Here is a 19,081-nt window from a genome sequence, read left to right on the forward strand (position 1 = left end):
TTTGGCTGCTGCCACACACTGAGCCAAGGATTTCCAACTTTTGTCCATTGGGGCATACAGGGATAAAAAAATTCATTTTCATTTTTCAGTTGGTTTTTGGGAGGGTTTTTCTCTATGATTTTCAGTTCATGGAATAAGAACATAAGAAGAACATAAGAACATGCCATACTGGGTCAGACCAAGGGTCCATCAAGCCCAGCATCCTGTTTCCAACAGTGGCCAATCCAGGCCATAAGAACCCGGCAAGTGCCCAAAAACTAAGTCTATTCCATGTTACCATTGCTAGTAATAGCAGTGGTTATTATCTAAGTCAACTTAATCAATAGCAGGTAATGGACTTCTTCTCCAAGAACTTATCCAATCCTTTTTTAAACACAGCTACACTAACTGCACTACCCACATCATCTGGCAACAAATTTCAGAGTTGAATTGTGCGTTGAATGAAAAAGAACTTTCTCTGATTAGTTTTAAATGTGCCACATGCTAACTTCATGGAGTGCCCCCTAGTCTTTCTATTTTCTGAAAGAGTAAAAAACCGATTCACATCTACCCGTTCTAGACCTCTCATGATTTTAAACACCTCTATCATATCCCCCCTCAGCCGTCTCTTCTCCAAGCTGAAAAGTCTTAACCTCTTTAGTCTTTCCTCATAGGGGAGCTGTTCCATTCCCTTTATCATTTTGGTTGCCCTTGTCTGTACCTTCTCCATCGCAATTGATTTGTTTCATTTGTGTAAAAATAATGAATCAAGCATAAAAAAACAAACAAACCCAAAAAATACGGAAAAAAAGAAAACAAGGCCTCCTAAGGCCTCCTAACCCAACCCCACCACCCATCCCTCCCATCTGGTAAAATATCAGGTCTAGGATGCACTCCTGCCGCCACGTACCCAGTCCAGGTTAAATCCTTGGCCTTGCATAGAACACCGAGTCCTCAGCCTCAGCTGAGGTTTCAGTAGGACACCATGTCCTCAGTCTCAGCCTCCACATGGCTGATGCTTTGGCCTTGGAATAGGACAGAGCTCAGGCCCAGGCCTGATACCTCGGCCTGCCCTGGAGGCTAGATCCCAAAGCTGGGGCCTCTGCCTAGTCCCAGACCCAATGCCGGGTCCAATGCTGCAGCCTGCCCAGAGACCAAGTCCCTATGCATGTGCCTCAGTCCGGAACCAGAACAAAAACCAGGGTCTGGACTGAGGACATATCCCAACATTTAGACCTCAGCCTAGGGTCAGGCCCAGGTCCAGAGCCCAGAACTCACAGCTCTGTCCTCTTCTTTCTTCTTTAAACTGATACCATGAGCTGGGGTAATGCCAGAGTTAATTATCTCCAGCACATTCACCCCAGCAGACAGTACCGTATTTGATGTACATAGAATGCCATACATCAAAATGGCACCATCTGCTGGGATGTATGCGCTGGAGTTAATTTCCACTGGTGTGACCCCAGCACATGGCATCAGTTTAAAGAAGAAAGATGACTTTGATAGAGCTGCAAGGCCTAGGCTCCAGGCCTGGACCTGACACTAGGCTGAGGTCCAGGCACTGGGACTCAGTCTCCAGGCCAAGTCCTGGCATCAGGAATGGGTCTGGACTGGCCCCAATGTTGGGGCCCTACCACTGGACTGAGCTGTTGTATTAAAGCCTGGGCCCAGGCTCAGGCCTAGGCTGGGGTACAAGCATCAGAACTAGCCTCTGTGCCAGGCCTCAGTGTCAGGCCTGGGTCCTGATGTAAGGACCCAGCTTCCAGACTGTGCCACAGCATCAGGGACCAGCCCAGATATCAGAATCCAGTTTGGCACTCACATAACTGATGGATCAAATAAGTGACTGATTGGAGGTTCAGGTCTCAGCCAAGATCCCTGCATTGGATCGGGGCTAGGCTATCATCATATAACTACAGTGTGGGTTACTTTCCCTATGTGCATAATTTTTCACTTGTACACAATAAATTTCATCTGCCATTTGAATGCCCAGTGTCCCAGTCTCACAAGGTCCTCATGCAATTTCTCATAATCCACTTGTAGTTTAAATTTAACAAATTGGAATAATGTTATTTCATCTGCAAATCTGATCTTCTCACTTGTCGTTCCCTTTTCCAGATCACTTATAAATACTGTATATTAGAAAGCATTGGTCCAAGTACAGATTCCTGAGCCACTCCATTGATTACCTTTTCCACTGAGAAAAGTGACCATTTAATCCTACTCTCTGTTTCCTATCTTTTAACCAGTTTGCATTCCACATTAGGACGTTGCCTGCTATCCTATGACTTTTTAATTTTCTCAAGAGATTTTTATGGGGGGACTTTTGTCAAACGCCCTCTGAAAATCCAAATGCACTATGTCCACTGGTTCATCATTATCCACATATTTATTAACCTCCTTCAAAAAATGTAGCAGATTGATTAGGCAAGTTAGCTATGAAAATTATCTCTGTAAATCTGTGCGCACACAATTATATCTACAATTTGCTATGTATAGTTTTGCTAAAAGAATTTATGTGAATACATGTTAAAATCTAAAAATATGTGTATAACTCCCAACAGATTCCATCCCTGGAACAACTCCTCCCTCTGAGGTGAATTTTAAAAGCCTGGTGCATGCCAAAATTAGGAAATGTGAGCACATATAGGGCATACCCACGTTTGATGGGTTTTAGAAGCCACCTACATGTATGCGTATCTCCTGAGGCATGAATATCTCACTCTGATTTCAAAAGGGGCATTATGTGGGCATGGTTTGGGCAGGGCATGGGCATTCCTGGGCAGGGCCAAGAGATTGGCATGCAATACTAACGTGCCTGGTCACGCTCCCAAGTCCAGTGCTGTGTAACATTACTTCTGCTATGGAGGAGGTGAAAGTTTAAAAAAAAGAAAAGCCATTCATGAAGGTTTTAAAAAGTATGGTGTACAGGCTAAAGAACCAGGGGATTTTGAAGGACCTAGCTCTAGACTGGGCGAATTGATGGACTAACTGGGGAAACTGGTCATGGTATGGATGCTCGCCTGTTTTAAAATCCCCCCACTTGATCAGCTCAAACTCAACTTTAAGCAGCTGTGCCCACCCACTTGCAAAATTAGATGCACACATACAAGTATCTAGGCTATTTTATAGCATACACATGTATGTGCATGTATGTTATAAAATTGCCACATCTCTGGGCGTGCACCAATGCACACGTGTACAAGTGCGCCTACTAGCCTGTTTGAAAGTTACCATCCCTGCACAGAGAAATACACATGTATGTGCATACATTTTCACGCAGATAGGGTAGCCAATTTTCAAAGATGCCTTTCCATGTGTAAAATACTGTTTTACACATGGAAATGGCTTCAAAAATGTACCTTGTACATCTGGAAAAAGATAATGAGCGTCATGATTATTGCAATGAAACTGATAAACTACTACGCACTTCCAAATGGGAAGCAAGACTAAAAACTGGCTTAAAAGGAATTGATTCAGCTGAGCCAATTTTTTTTTTTTAACATGTGATGTGATTATTTTGAGTTAAAGTCAGCAAATAACTTTCTGCTAAATTGTTTGAAAAATCCTGAGCCCTTACATTTAAACAATTCCGATACAGTATTTATGTTGGTAAAATTTTTTGTATGGTACACCATAGTTGCTGCATCAGTATTGTCGTAGTTAAACTGGGAGAGCTCTTTTACTGAATGCTCTTCATATAATAGGCTCCTAAGGGAAAATTCTTGCTGTAGCTAGCATAAACATCACTGTTGACTGGTTCATTGAGTTATTATTTCTGCTATGTGTGCTGATTACTTGAGTTCTTTACAGCAAGATGTTTAGCACCACAAAAGCCTGAAGTAGCCCTCATGATAATGTGCGAGTGTGGTTTGCTGCATATGTGAAAGCGACATTTAACCAAAATGAAAATGCTGTTCACTGGAATTCTTTGCAGCATATTAAACATTTCTTTTGCTTCAGCAGCTTTTCCCTGCTGATTTGTGGAGGCTTGCAGAGACGGTGCTGCTTCAGCAACACCTGGGATTGGAGGCAGTGGCATCTTAAGCAGCTAAGTCTATAGAAAAACAATCTAGGTAATGACGTTGAAATTTTACTTCATTCTCTCATCTTTCTCTAAGATAATAGATCAGGAGTGGCCAACTTTGGTCCTTAAAAACCACAAACAGGTCTGGTTTTCCTGATATCCACAATGAAAATGCATTAGATCGGTTTGAAACTTGAAATCACTGCTTCCATTGTATGTATATATATCTCCTGCATATTCATTATGGATCTCCTGAAAATCAGGCCTGTTTGTGGCTCTTGAGGACCTGATTTGATCACCCCTCTAATAAGACTGAACAACAGCTTTTGTCTATAGAAATTATCATTTCATGATTGTAAGATGATAGAAAATTAATGAGTACATTTTCATAACATGTCAGCTGCCTAACTATGGTTTTGTTTGGCTAGATAAAGCCTTGAACAATTTCACTAAGCATCTAACTTTTAGCCATTCAGGGGGTAATTTTCAAATGCTTAGGGAGGTTGTGGGCATAAAATCAGCATATATGCACATAAGTAGCCTCTGTGTGTGTTAAGTGAATTTCCAGAAGTGCAAGAGTACATATATATTGTCTCAGCAACAGGTAAAAGTATACATGTACAAAGAAGTCAATTCAAGAGCATTTTAGAGTGTGGTTTGGAAGTATGTACATATTTACATATTTTATAAACAGAGTATGACCACATGTCATCAGACATACAACACATGATTTTACACCTGCTAATCACACTGTGTATATTAAATTTGACTTAAGAACATAAGAACATGCCATACTGGGTCAGACCAAGGGTCCATCAAGCACAGCATCCTGTTTCCAAGAGAGGCCAATCCAGGCCATAAGAACCTGGTAAGTACCCAAAAACTAAGTCTATTCCATGTTACTGTTGCTAGTAATAGCAGTGGCTGTCAACTTAATTAATAGCAGGTAATGGACTTCTCCTCCAAGAACTTATCCAATCCTTTTTTAAACATAGCTATACTAACTGCACTAACCACATTCTCTGGCAACAAATTCCAGAGTTTAATTGTGCGTTGAGTGAAAAAGAACTTTCTCCGATTAGTTTTAAATGTGCCACATGCTAACTTCATGGAATGCCCCCTAGTCTTTCTATTATCTGAAAGAGTAAATAATCGATTCACATCTACCCGTTCTAGACCTCTCATGATTTTAAACACCTCTATCATATCCCCCCTCAGCCGTCTCTTCTCCAAACTGAAAAGTCCTAACCTCTTTAATCTTTCCTCATAGGGGAGCTGTTCCATTCCCCTTATCATTTTGGTCGCCCTTCTCTGTACCTTCTCCATCGCAATTATATCTTTTTTGAGATGCGGCGACCAGAATTGTACACAGTATTCAAGGTGTGGTCTCACCATGGAGTGATACAGAAGCATTATGACATTTTCCGTTTTATTCACCATTCCCTTTCTAATAATTCCCAGCATTCTGTTTGCTTTTTTGACTGCCGCAGCACACTGAACCGATGATTTCAATGTGTTATCCACTATGACGCCTAGATCTCTTTCTTGGGTGGTAGCACCTAATATGGAACCTAACATTGTGTAACTTATAGCATGGGTTATTTTTCCCTATATGCATCACCTTGCACTTATCCACATTAAATTTCATCTGCCATTTCGATGCCCAATTTTCCAGTCTCAGAAGGGCTTCCTGCAATTTATCACAATCTGCTTGTGATTTAACTACTCTGAACAATTTTGTATCATCTGCAATTTGATTACCTCACTTGTCATATTTCTTTCCAGATCATTTATAAATATCTATATCCACTGGTTCATCATTATCACCACAGTGAAAGTACACGCATATGCTTCAGTACACACACATTTTTTTAATGCAGGGATCCACATAATTTTACACCTATTTTATAAATGTACATGCTTATATTTTGTACATTAAGCAATTGTAACATGTGCACATAATAGCCTTCAATTTATGCAGATATAACATTGAAAAGTAAGGGTCCCAATACAGATCCCTGAGGCATTCCACTGCCCACACCCTTGCACTGAGAAAATTGTCCGTTTAATCCTATTCTTTGTTTCCTGTCTTTTAGCCAGTTTGTATTAATCCATGAAAGGACATCGCCACCTATCCCATGACTTTTTACTTTTCCTAGAAACCTATCTTCCAAGTACACATCTACGGTTCACCTTTATCCACATGTTTATTAACTCCTTCAAAAAAGTGAAGCAGATTTGTGAGGCAAGACTTGCCTTGGGTAAAGCCATGCTGACTTTGTTCCATTAAACCATGTCTTTCTATATGTTCTGTGATTTTGATGTTTAGAACACTTTCCACCATTTTTCCTGGCACTGAAGTCAGTTTCCCAGATCGCCCCTGGGGCCTTTTTAAAAATTGGGGTTACATTAGCTATCCTCCAGTCTTCAGGTACAATGGATGATTTTAATGATAGGTTACAAATTTAAACTAATAGGACTGAAATTTCATTTTTTAGTTCCTTTAGAACCCTGGGGTGTATACCATCCGGTCCAGGTGATTTACTACTCTTCATTTTGTCAATCAGACCTACCACATCTTCTAGGTTCACCGTGATTTGGTTCAGTCCATCTGAATCATTACCCATGAAAACCTTCTCCAGTATGGGTACCTCCCCAACATCCTCTTCAGTAAACTCCGAAGCAAAGAAATTATTTAATCTTTCCTCAATGGCCTTATCTTCACTGTGCCCCTTTAGCCTTTTGATCATCTAATGGTCCAACTGACTCCCTCACAGGCTTTGTGCTTCGGATATATTTTAAAAAGTTTTTACTGTATGTTTTTGCATCTATGGCCATCTTCTTTTCAAATTCTCTCTTAGCCTGTCTTATCTTTTGTCTGCACTCTGTGGGTGATAGTCTGGAGCAAGTGATGAGGAAAGTGGGTGAACTGGTTGAGGTTTTGGATGAAAAGTTGAAGTTCTGGGTTAACTGGTAGAGGTCTCAGCAAACTGGTGCTTGTAAGCATGTGCACAAGTAAGTATTTTCATAAGCGAGATTTGTCATTGTATCAGCCAATGTATATCTGCATAAATTGAAGGCTATTATGTGCACATGTTACAATTGCTTAATGTACAAAATATAAGCATGTACATTTATAAAATAGGTGTAAAATTATGTGGATCCCTGCATTAAAAAAATGTGTGTGTACTGAAGCATATGCGTGTACTTTCACTGTGGTGATATGTAGTATTTTAATAAGTTGTACACTCCTACTGTATAGTTTATAAAATACTTGAGTAACTTTAGGTGCATCTTCTTATATGTGTATGTGGTGAGTTATACACACTATTGAAAATGAAATTACACTCACAAAATGTAGGCATTCTGGGGATGGGGAAGAAATTAATGCTAATTTTCAGGGCTAACTGACTACTTTTAGCAGGATGATCCTGAGGCCATAAATAGCAGATTTAAATCTAGCTACTATTTGTGTGCCTTGGGACCACTGATCAAAGAAGCTCTGATCATCTAAACAAGTGTTTTTCAAACCAGTCCTGGAGTAACCCTTAGCCAGTCTGTTTTTCAGAATATCAACAATGAATATGCATGAGATAAATTTGTATGCACTGTTTCTATTCAATGCAAATTTATCTCATTCGTATTAATTGTGGATATGCCTTGTTGAATGTTGCTTGGAATGCCTTACTGGGAAATAAGCAACTCATAAACCTCCGTAAATAAATAAATATCCTGAAAACAAGATTGGCTAAGGGTACTATAAGGAATAGTTTGAGAAATACTGATCTCAAATTCCATCTCTCCCAAAAAGCCACTAACATCCTTCCTCTCAGCCCCTAAGTATGAAACCTATATTCTCTAATCAAACAACCCCCTCTCTCAGAGCCTACAACATTGTCTCTCTCTGTGATGTGATGTGTGAAAAACCACATATGTACAATTTCTCCATAAAAACAAAAAGGCTCAGAAAAACAATCTAATGGTCAATGGTTCTAACAATAAACCATTAGATGAGATGATGGGCTGTCCTAAGGGCTAAACAGGTTTCTGTATATTTTTAGCAAAGTATAGAAGATCACTGATTTAACAGGATGATGAAACTGCAAAAAATATTTCTCCTTCTGGGTGATCATATGTTGATCATCTGCTTTTTCTATTACTCTTATCTCTTGATAAATATCCCCATTCAGATCAGTAACCAGTATCTGACAGAATACAAGATCACTTAATTATCTCAAAATCTCTTCAATATATTTAACTTTATCCATCACCACTGTTGCACCTTTATACACAGGTGTTAGATCACATCTGATGTCCTATGTAGCTCACAGAGAGTAGATCATTCCAAAGTGGACAGATTGTACAAAATAATTCAAAATGGCAGCCACCAGGTCCTGTCGACTCTTTGACTACACTATTTGAGAGGATGGTAACATCACAGTTGCATTAGATAGGATGTCCACAACCTTTTATTTTATAATTTGCCTGCTTTGGAATGAACTGCTCTCCTATAGCTGCAATCTGGATGAAGTGATACTGATGTACTCCCAGGTAAATGTCTGTAAATGTCTGAGCATTTGCAAGAAATTGAGAGTTGGTAGAGAACATTCTGTTTTTCAGAAAGCCCCTGCTGGTTCAAAAAAACCTTTAAAAATCAAGGCTTGACTTGAATTTTGAGTCATATATAGTGTCTTCCCTTTACATCTACATTTTGTCTTAAATTATCTCACTTGCCAGATCCTTTGAATAAAACATGTTTTGGTGGATCCTGCAATGAAAACCTGGCATTGGCTGACATCTAAATTCAATCTAAACTAATATTAGCAATGGAAATTATTTGCTGGGCAAAGAGAGGATTATTTTTACGACTTGGCATAATAGTGGCCTATCGTTTATGGCACATTTCCTTGAAACTGGGGGAAAGGTGGTTTCTTTTGAGACTCTGTGTCAAAAGGTGGGAGGACGAGATGTAGATCACTCCAGTTATTTACAGGTTGGATACTATTTGCGTTCATTAAACCAAGCTGAGCTACTAAGGGGGTTGTACTTCAGGATTGGTTTGATTTGGAAGATCCTAGCAGACATACTAAGTCTTCTTTACATAAATCTTTGCAAATTACTTTAAGACCTTTTTCTTTAGAAGAATTATGGCACAGGTGGACACAAGAATTATACATTCCAAATATTTATTGTTTGCTTTGGTCATATATGCAAGATTACAAAACATGTGCAGATGTGTAAAACACAGTATAAGATTTTTCCCAAAGACAGGCTGATTTAGTGGGCTTCATGGATTCTGATATATGCTTAAAATGTAAATTGATTCCTGGCACACTGGGTCATTCCTTATGGTTTTGTGATCATATTGAAGCCTTTTGGAAAAAAGATGTATTATTATGTTGAGAATATTCTTTCAATACAATTGTCTGTTTCTGTACAATTGCAATTTTTGTATTTTGTATAGAGGTAATTGACATACAGCTATACAAAACATGTGCATTTCTAAGATCCGTCTGGTAGCCAGGACTGTGATTCTTCATTTTTGGTGACAGGAGTTGAAGCTTCCTTCTCAGTTTTGGAGGAATGTGATCCATAATGTATTACTTTTGGAATTCTTAACTGGGAAGACAAGCTCTCCTAGAAAAAACAAAAACATTGGATATTTGGATGCCATACATTTCTTCCTTACCATGATGTGCTAGAAGCATAGTCTTGAATAATTACTCAATCACATAGAAGGGCAGAGAATCAAACAAATGTATAGGTGAGCAATTGCAAAATAAATGTTACTTATTGGGAATCAGCAAGCCAGGAAAGAAGTATAAAACCTCTTCATAACAGAGGTGTCCCTGTCCTCTCAATCATACACCCAGAATCAGAGAGCAGTTATAACGCACTATCACTATTTTTATGAAGCTTTTTTTTTGTTGCATTAAATTATTTCAAACAATTCTAATTTCCAAATGGTAATACTGACCTATTACAATAGAAAAACACATTGCCCTGATATCAGCCGACATTTCAAAAAGCCTGTATCAGGGGAAACCTATCTTTAGAAAGCAGTCACTCCAACCCAGATCTCCCGATCTCTGAAGGTATAGAAAGGGTCTATTACTGTTTTCTTGCAATTGCTCACCTATAAATTTATTTGATTCCCTGTCTTTCTTGTTATGCGTGCCGGCCGCAGCAGACCCATGGCCCGGCCCCCTCATCTCTCTTAGTTGAATCCAGTGCCTGGTTCCTCATCCCTGGCAGCAGTGGGCCGCTGGCTCAGACCTTGGGCCACCCCCGGTGCCTCCGGCTCAGCTACAGATCCCTGTGCTCCTGCTCCGCGTCGGGCTTCTCCGCATCGCCTGCAGAGAGATGCCACCATCCAGGGCCACACCCCTCCCTAGGCGCACGCGCGCACATCACTGAGGCTTATGAAGGGCCCGTGGCGGGAACTTGGCCTCAGCCCCGGATGATGACGTCAACGGAGCTCCGGTATTTAAGCCCAGGCTCCACTTCCTAGGATTGCCTTTGCAACAGGTCTCCACACTGGCCGTGTACTCATTGCCTCCTGGTGATCCTCCCTGTATTTCTGGTTCCTGTTCTCCGTGTTCCCCGTTCCAGTTCTCCTTGCTCCTATGTTCCTGATTCCTTCTACCTTTGGACTGCTTCTTTGGACATGACCTCTGCTTTGCCTGACAACGTCGCTGACTCTCTCCAAGCCTGGACCTCTGCTTTGCCTGACTACACCGTTGCCTCTCTCCAAGCCCGGACCTCTGCATTGCCTGACTACGTCATTGACTCTCTCCTTGTCCAGACTTCAGCCTGTCTTGCCACTGCTTCTCGATTGCCACCAGCCCTGACTCTAGCTTGCCTATGATGATCCATCTGTCTACGTCCTGGACTTGGCCTATTCAGGCTTCAGCCTGTTCTTGCTCGGGCACCTCCTGTCTGACTCTGTTCCTATTGGTGCCCAGGTCTCCGGGACTTTTCCTTGTCCAATACAGACTTCTTCTCATCACTGTTGCTGCCTCTGGGCTGATCCTTCGATCCACCCATCAACGATGACATATGGAGGCCCACCTAAGTCCAGCCGGTCCTGGTACCCAAAGGCTCAACCCGCGGGGAAAGAAGACTAGTATTGGTGAAGCACCAGCCGGCCTCCGTACTTCAGCCCACTCCACTTGCTGATGGTGTGGACCCATAGGATCCCTTCTACGGGTAGCGTCAACCCCCACCTCAGCCCAGGGGTCCACCTCCGGCGCAACACTTCTTTGTGGTTAGGTATTGTATTCTTGGATAGCACACAGGTTATTCAGTTCTTGAATAATTGCAGACATTATGTTACGCTAATGCGTGAAAAATGTGGACCCCTTGCCCGAAGGGGAATTGGTACTACCTGAGAGGGCACACCCCCGCAGGTCCACTCTGTCGGGAGGCGAGGCTTACTAATGCAGGGGCCGGCTGGAGCTTTACCAATACCAACCCCGTTCCCCGTGGGCTGAGCCTTTGGGTGCATGGGGCCAGCTGGTCTTAGGTGGGCCCCTGTGAAGACAGTAGAAAGGGGCTGCTAGACATTTCCTTTGGGTCTATTGGTGATAGGCCTGATTGAATTTCCTTCCTACATCCGGGTATCAAGGCGAGGACGTCAAGAGGAGGAGCCGGGTAGGCAAATAAAATCTAGCCTATGCCGGTTCGACGCCACCAGCACAATGGCTAAGCCTCGCACGGCCAAGGGGCGCACAGATTTACCCGGCTTAGCCTGGACTGGAACGGATTGAAGCGGGGCTTCCCCCTTTTCTGCGGCCTGAGAGAACATTGGTGATTCAAGAGTGAGTATTTTGCTGCTTAATTTTGAAAGCAATCCTTGTTTGGAAAATGTTGTGTTAGGATTCTGACATTATATAAATATTTGCTTATCTCATTGCTATGCCTCATACAAAGAGGCATAGCACTCTTTGTATGAGGCTACACCAAGGAATTTGCTTCAGCCTAGTATCACAGATTGCTTTCAGACTATTTCTACGCATACACCGGGAAGGGCCTTTCGTAGTCCAGCTCAGGAGCAGGAGCTGGACAACGTGGCATATGAAACATCTTTAACCCCTGGTGCCTCAGAAAAACCAGTCCCCCCATCTGCAAAATCTGATATGGAAACAAATTTATCCTTACAAGATTCTTTGAATTCGCAGAGAGATGTCGTGAATTTGACTAATATCTCAGAAGACATGGAAGAACGTAGTCCCAGGGAACTTAAAGATACTTCATTATCTTTTGCAGAAGGAATTGGAGAGACATTGCAACAGTCTAGAGATGATATACAACTATGTTTAAATAATATTGAGGATGTCTCTATTATTATGCCTAAAAAAAAATGTTCAGTGGAGTAATTAGGTTCCATGATGATTAACATGAAGAACTCAATAAATAATCATGCTAATACAGTTCAAGAAGCTTTAAAAAAGAATATTCATGTACAAGAGAAAATAGTCACTTTGGAGAAAAATGTAAACATAATTGATGTGAAACTGGGTGAAGTTCAAAAAATTCAAACAAATTTAATTAAATCAGAAGAAGAACACGAGGGAAAAATTGAGTTACTAGAGAATAAAATGAGGAAATTAAACCTTAGATTGTTGAATTTTCCAAAAATTCACTTAGTAACACCATTAGATTTATTTAATAGTTACTTGAAGAATATCTTAAAATATACAGAATCCTCTTTACCTACTTTAACTAAGTTCTATTATTTACAACAAACATTAGAGGGAAAAAATGGAAAAACATTAGAAAATTTAAATTTGACTGATTTTCTTGAAAATCATATGAGTCTAAAATTGAAATGAGGGCAACCCTTGTAGTTCAGTTTTCATCCCTATTAGATAGGGATGCAGTGTTAAGATTGCATTTTAAACATTAAAAGTATGATTTCTATGGGCAACCGATAAGGATTTTTCCGGACGTAGCCCATACTAATCAGTTGAGGCGAAAAAAGTTTATAACAATGCGAACTGAGGTATTAGCAAGCGGAGCACAGTTCTACCTAAGATACCCCTGTAGATGTTTAATAAAACATTTGGATACTAGATATGTCTTTACTCAGCCTGACCAACTACGAGCATATTTGGATACACACTCTTGAAGAACTGTGCAATACGGGATAATTAGTAATTTGTGGAATTAGCTAAGCAACATTTAAGTCTAATTTGTAATATTTCTTCTATGGTTGTGCTCCATTTTAAAGCTTGAATCCCAATTGTTCTTTATTCTTTAACTTGATTTCTTATGAGTTGGATAATATGTTAAAATATTAAGGGTTTTATTGTGATGATTTCTTGGATATATTTGATGTGCATAACTATCCAAATTATGTATTTAAATTTGAAATTACAATAAAAATAAAATTTAAAAAAAATACAGTAGAAAGGTCGATGTGGGGGGCAGAGCCAAGATGGCGTCGGTATAGCAACACAGTTCGGAATGCTGTTCGATTTTCGCCAGATTTTGCAAATATTTCTTTCTGTTTCCCTTGAAAATATGCCTCCAAAGCGAAAAGGGAGATTAAAGGTGTACCCCGCAGCCCCTTCTCTCCCTCCAGGACAGCGTACTATCACAGAGCTGGCTGCAAACTATTCAAGGCAGGGGGAGCAAAACTCCACTGAGGGGCTCGCGGGAGGAGCCACGGTCAACCCTGGAGAGACCAGCTTCAGCCCCTCGGACTCTCGGTTGCCTCCAGTGCCGATTCCCCAAGACTTCTCAAGCCCAGTGAGTGCAGAAGCGGTCCCAATGAGACAAGTCTATGCAACTGTGGGAGCCACCATGGTAAGTGGGAGTAGTGTACAAGGCCTGGAAGGGGAAACAATGGCATATTTGCATGCAACAAGTTTTATTCCTGAGACTGTGCTTTCTTTGAACGCCTTAACTGGTGAAGTTGTGGAATCTGAAGCTGCAAAAGCCATGTTCCCTAAACCTCCTGTAGTTACTATGGACTCCCTATGGGGGCTGATGGCACAAATGGGGTTTACACTACAAAAATTCTCTCAGCAGCAAAAAAGTGTTTCTCTACAATTGGAAACCGTTACTCAGGACTTTAACTCAAGATATGTGAACCAAACACAGAGGATCCAGCAGTTGGAGGATCAAACTAAGAAGTTTCAAGATACTCAGGTGGCATTGGTGCAAGATCAAGTTATCCTGAATAGGAAAATGGAACAATTGGAAAATAAGACCAGATACCTAAACCTTAGGTTTATTAACTTCCCTAAGGTTTTGGAAGAACAACCAAGGATCACTTTAAAGAAATATATGACTGAGATATTAAAAATTGCAACTGAAAATATACCAGTTTTTAACAAAGTATATTTTCTACAACATGCAAGATCAAGAGAAGAAGATGCATTCCAGTGGGAACACTGAGAGGAGAGGATCACCTTGCTGTTGGCTGAAAGGAATCAGTAAGTTTTTGCTTGGGACATTGTCTTTCTTAAACGTATTGGGGCAAAGTTAACTATTTGGAAATATTATTTAGTGTGTTTGTGTGTTTGTGCTTTTAATAGTCAGTAAGACAGTGAATAAACAAGTTAGACTGTATTTTTAAATAGTCAGTCAATAAGGCAGCTAGTAAGCAGTAGGTAGTGTGTTTATTTTTAAAAGTCTGTAAGGCAGCTAGTAAGCAGAACTGAGTGTTTGTATTAAAAAAAAAAAAAAAAAAAAAAAGTAGCCAGAAGCTAGAAATAAGCTAGGAGTAGTATATACCTAAGTAAAAAGGTTGAAAAGTTCAGTCCAGTTACTCACCTTGGAAAGGTGTTGATGTTGTGTGACTTGGTTTGAATAGGTACCAACATTTTTTTTTTTTTTATATACTGACATTCATCTCAATTGAGATATCACACCGGACTTGAACCGTGGTCTCCTGGTTCATAGGCCACTGCTCTAACCACTAGGCTATTCCTCCTCCCTTAACATTTGGTAATCAAGAGAGCAGTGAGACACTCAAGCTGACTAACTGAAGTTAGACTGTATCATCGGGACACGCTACAGAGATAAAGTTCCTGGATGGAATACATGATAGCTTTATGGAGCAATTGGTTCAGGAACCGACGAGAGAGGGAGCAATTTTAGATCTAATTCTCAGTGGAGCACAAGATTTGGTGAGAGAGGTAATGGTGGTGGGGCCACTTGGCAATAGTGATCATAATATGATCAAATTTGAATTAACGCCTGGAAGGGGCACACTAAGCAAATCCACGGCTCTCGTGCTAAACTTTCAAAAGGGAAACTTTGATAAAATAAGAAAAATAGTTAGAAAAAAACTGAAAGGAGCAGCTACAAAAGTAAAAAGTGTGCAAGATGCATGGTCATTGTTAAAAAAAATACCATCCTAGAAGCATAATCCAGATGTATTCCACACATTAAGAAAGGTGGAAAGAAGGCAAAACGATTACTGACATGGTTAAAAGGGGAGGTGAAAGAAGCTATTTTAGCCAAAAGATCTTCATTCAAAAATTGGAAGAAGGATCCAACAGAGGAAAATAGGAAAATGCATAAACGTTGGCAAGTTAAATGTAAGACATTGATAAGACAAGCTAAGAGAGAATTTGAAAAGAAGTTCGCCATAGAGGCAAAAACTCACAGTAAAAACTTTTAAAAATATATACGAAGCAGAAAGCCTGAGAGGGAGTCAGTTGGACCATTAGATGATTGAGGGATTAAAGGGCACTCAGAGAAGATAAGGCCATCACAGAAAGATTAAATGATTTCTTTGCTTCAGTGTTTACTGAAGAGGATGTTGGGGAGGTACCCGTACTGGAGAAGGTTTTCATGGGTAATGATTCAGATGGACTGAATCAAATCACGGTGAACCTAGAAGATGTGGTAGACCTGATTGATAAACTGAAGAGTAGTAAATCACCTGGACCGGATGGTATACACCCCAGAGTTCTGAAGGAACTAAAAAATGAAATTGCAGACCTATTAGTAAAAATTTGTAACCTATCATTAAAATCATCCATTGTACCTGAAGACTGGAGGATAGCTAATAATCCCAATATTTAAAAAGGGCTCCAGGGGCGATCCGGGAAACTACAGACCGGTTAGCCTGACTTCAGTGCCAGGAAAAATAGTGGAAAGTATTCTAAACATCAAAATCACAGAACATATACAAAGACATGGTTTAATGGAACAAAGTCAGCATGGCTTTACCCAAGGCAAGTCTTACCTCACAAATCTGCTTCAATTATTTGAAGGAGTTAATAAACATGTGGATAAAAGTAAACCAGTAGATGTAGTATACTTGGATTTTCAGAAGGCGTTTGACAAAGTTTCTCATGAGAGGCTTCTAGGAAAGGTAAAAATCATGGGATAGGTGGTGATGTCCTTTCGTGGATTGCAAACTGGCTAAAAGACAGGAAATAGAGAGTAGGATTAAATGGACAATTTTATCAGTGGAAGGGAGTGGGCAGTGGAGTGCCTCAGGGATCTGTTTTGGGACCCTTACTTTTCAATATATTTATAAATGATCTGGAAAGAAATACGACGCTTGAGATAATCAAATTTGCAGATGATACAAAATTGTTCAGAGTAGTTAAATCACAAGCAGATTGTGATAAATTGCAGGAAGACCTTGTGAGACTGGAAAATTGGGCATCAAAATGGCAGATGAAATTTAATGTGGATAAATGCAAGGTGATGCATATAGGAAAAAATAACCCATGCTATAGTTACACAATGTTAGGTTCCATATTAGGTGCTACAACCCAAGAAAGAGATCTAGGCGTCATAGTGGATAACACATTGAAATTGTCGGTTCAGAGTGCTGCGGCAGTCAAAAAAGCAAACAGAATGTTGGGAATTATTAGAAAGGGAATGGTGAATAAAACAGAAAATGTCATAATGCCTCTGTATCGCTCCATGATGAGACCGCACCTTGAATACTGTGTACAGTTCTGATCGCCGCATCTCAAAAAGGATATAATTGCAATGGAGAAGGTACAGAGAAGGGCTACCAAAATGATAAGGGGAATGGAACAGCTCCCCTATGAGGAAAGACTAAAGAGGTTAGGACTTTTCAGCTTGGAGAAGAGATGGCTGAGGGGGGATATGATAGAGGTGTTTAAAATCATGAGAGGTCTAGAACGGGTAGATGTGAATCGGTTATTTACTCTTTCAGATAATAGAAAGACTAGGGGCACTCCATGAAGTTAGCATGTGGCACATTTAAAACTAATCGGAGAAAGTTCTTTTTCACTCAACGCACAATTAAATTCTGGAATTTGTTGCCAGAGGATGTGGTTAATGCATTTAATATGGCAGTGTTTAAAAAAGGATTGGATAAGTTCTTGGAGGAGAAGTCCATTACCTGCTATTAATTAAGTTGACTTAGAAAATAGCCACTGCTATTACTAGCAATAGTAACATGGAATAGACTTAGTTTTTGGGTACTTGCCAGGTTCTTTTGGCCTGGATAGGCCACTGTTGATGGACCCTTGGTCTGACCCAGTATGGCATTTTCTTATGTCTTATGTCTTATGAAGTGAGAAAGGGGGCAGCATGGAATCCCAGTAAGTGAGTAATAGCTCATTACATGCATTTCTTCCTTGGGGTCCCCTTTTTCCACCCCTCCCCCATGTATGGAATCTCACTGATTTTGGCATTTACAGTATACTGACAGGAGAGATAAATTTCTGTTCTATTTGGGTTTAGGTTCTGCTTAGTTATGTAATGTTTATGCTTGTTTAGAGTACAGTTAAACTCAAGATTATCTAGAACAGGTTGTTCCACTTGCCTAGTACAGTCATTTACTGGTATCTTTAGATATCAACTAGGGAAGAATGCCCTGGGACAGGTAATATGTGCTGGTATTTGATTAAGCCTAGTCACAGTGTTTTGTGAAATTTCAAATTATAGGTTCATAGAAAGAATACAAGCTTTTAATTATGGAAGTGTTTGTTGAGGGCAGCTGCAGACATAAGATTGCCTGTAGTAATGAAGAATCACAGAAATGCTTGTGTGTTTGTCTATAGTGTTTTTATAAATCTGGGTAATGCATATATGATGTTGTTTATCAGTGTTTGAATGAATGGGCTCTCATGTTTAGGGGGAACTGAATTTATTTTTAGTTATTTATATTTTCATGTCTGCCTTTGTTGGCTTGATTCAATGTTTCCTACTTTATTTGTCTTTTCTCCATTTCTTCTTCATGTGTGTATCAGCCCTAGCAAAACCCGCGCTTGCAATGCTGAATTGGAAAAAAGTTATAACAGTGATTGCTGTAAGTGCCAATATGCTGTCAGATTTTAATATCTACATTCTTCTGTGTGTTTAGAAATGTTGTATTATTGCACATTAAGAATATATTTTACTTAGTCATTTTCTGTAGAGCAAGCTGAAAAAAATTCCATTCCATTCCAGGTTTATCCAATGTTTCTGTGCTTCTTCTCCTTATCTCATATTTATTTTAGATTATCCATGCAGGCTGGAGAAGAACAATTGGCAAGAAGTTAAGAACTAAAGTCCTTTTCTTTCTCTTGCAAAAAAAACCATTTATATACAGGTAAATTTTAAAAGCCCGGTACACACATTAAGTTGGGCTTGTGCACACTAAGCAGATTTTATAAGCCACTGAGATACATGCATATCTCAAGCAGTGTGCACATCTCAAAAGTTTTCAAGAATAGGTGGAGTGTGGGTGTTTCTAGGTATGAACCTGAGATGTGCACATAAATACTTATGCAATCCGGAAAATGCTGAGGTACCCCCTTTCATGTAACTTTACTTCTACTATAATGACATTTAAGTTAAAAATTAAAGAAAACTGGGCAAATCTGCAGGGTTTTAAGGACTGGGGCTAATTGAAGGCTGTGAAGGCTTTTAAACTAGGGGTGTTTGGAGGGTCTATCTCTCAAGTGAGTGTACTATAACCTAACTGGTAAAACTGGGAATAGCATTGGCGGGCCGATAACAAAGGCCAAACTAAAAGGTTCGGCCAAATCACATCTCTAAAAAAAAAGAGATGCCACTCAGGTCATAACTTATCTAAATTAGATATGGGGGGGGGGGGGAACTACTGGAATTGGAAAAAATTGTATT

This window comes from Rhinatrema bivittatum, chromosome 3, assembly GCF_901001135.1.
Source record: "Rhinatrema bivittatum chromosome 3, aRhiBiv1.1, whole genome shotgun sequence".
NCBI classification, from domain to species: domain Eukaryota; kingdom Metazoa; phylum Chordata; class Amphibia; order Gymnophiona; family Rhinatrematidae; genus Rhinatrema; species Rhinatrema bivittatum.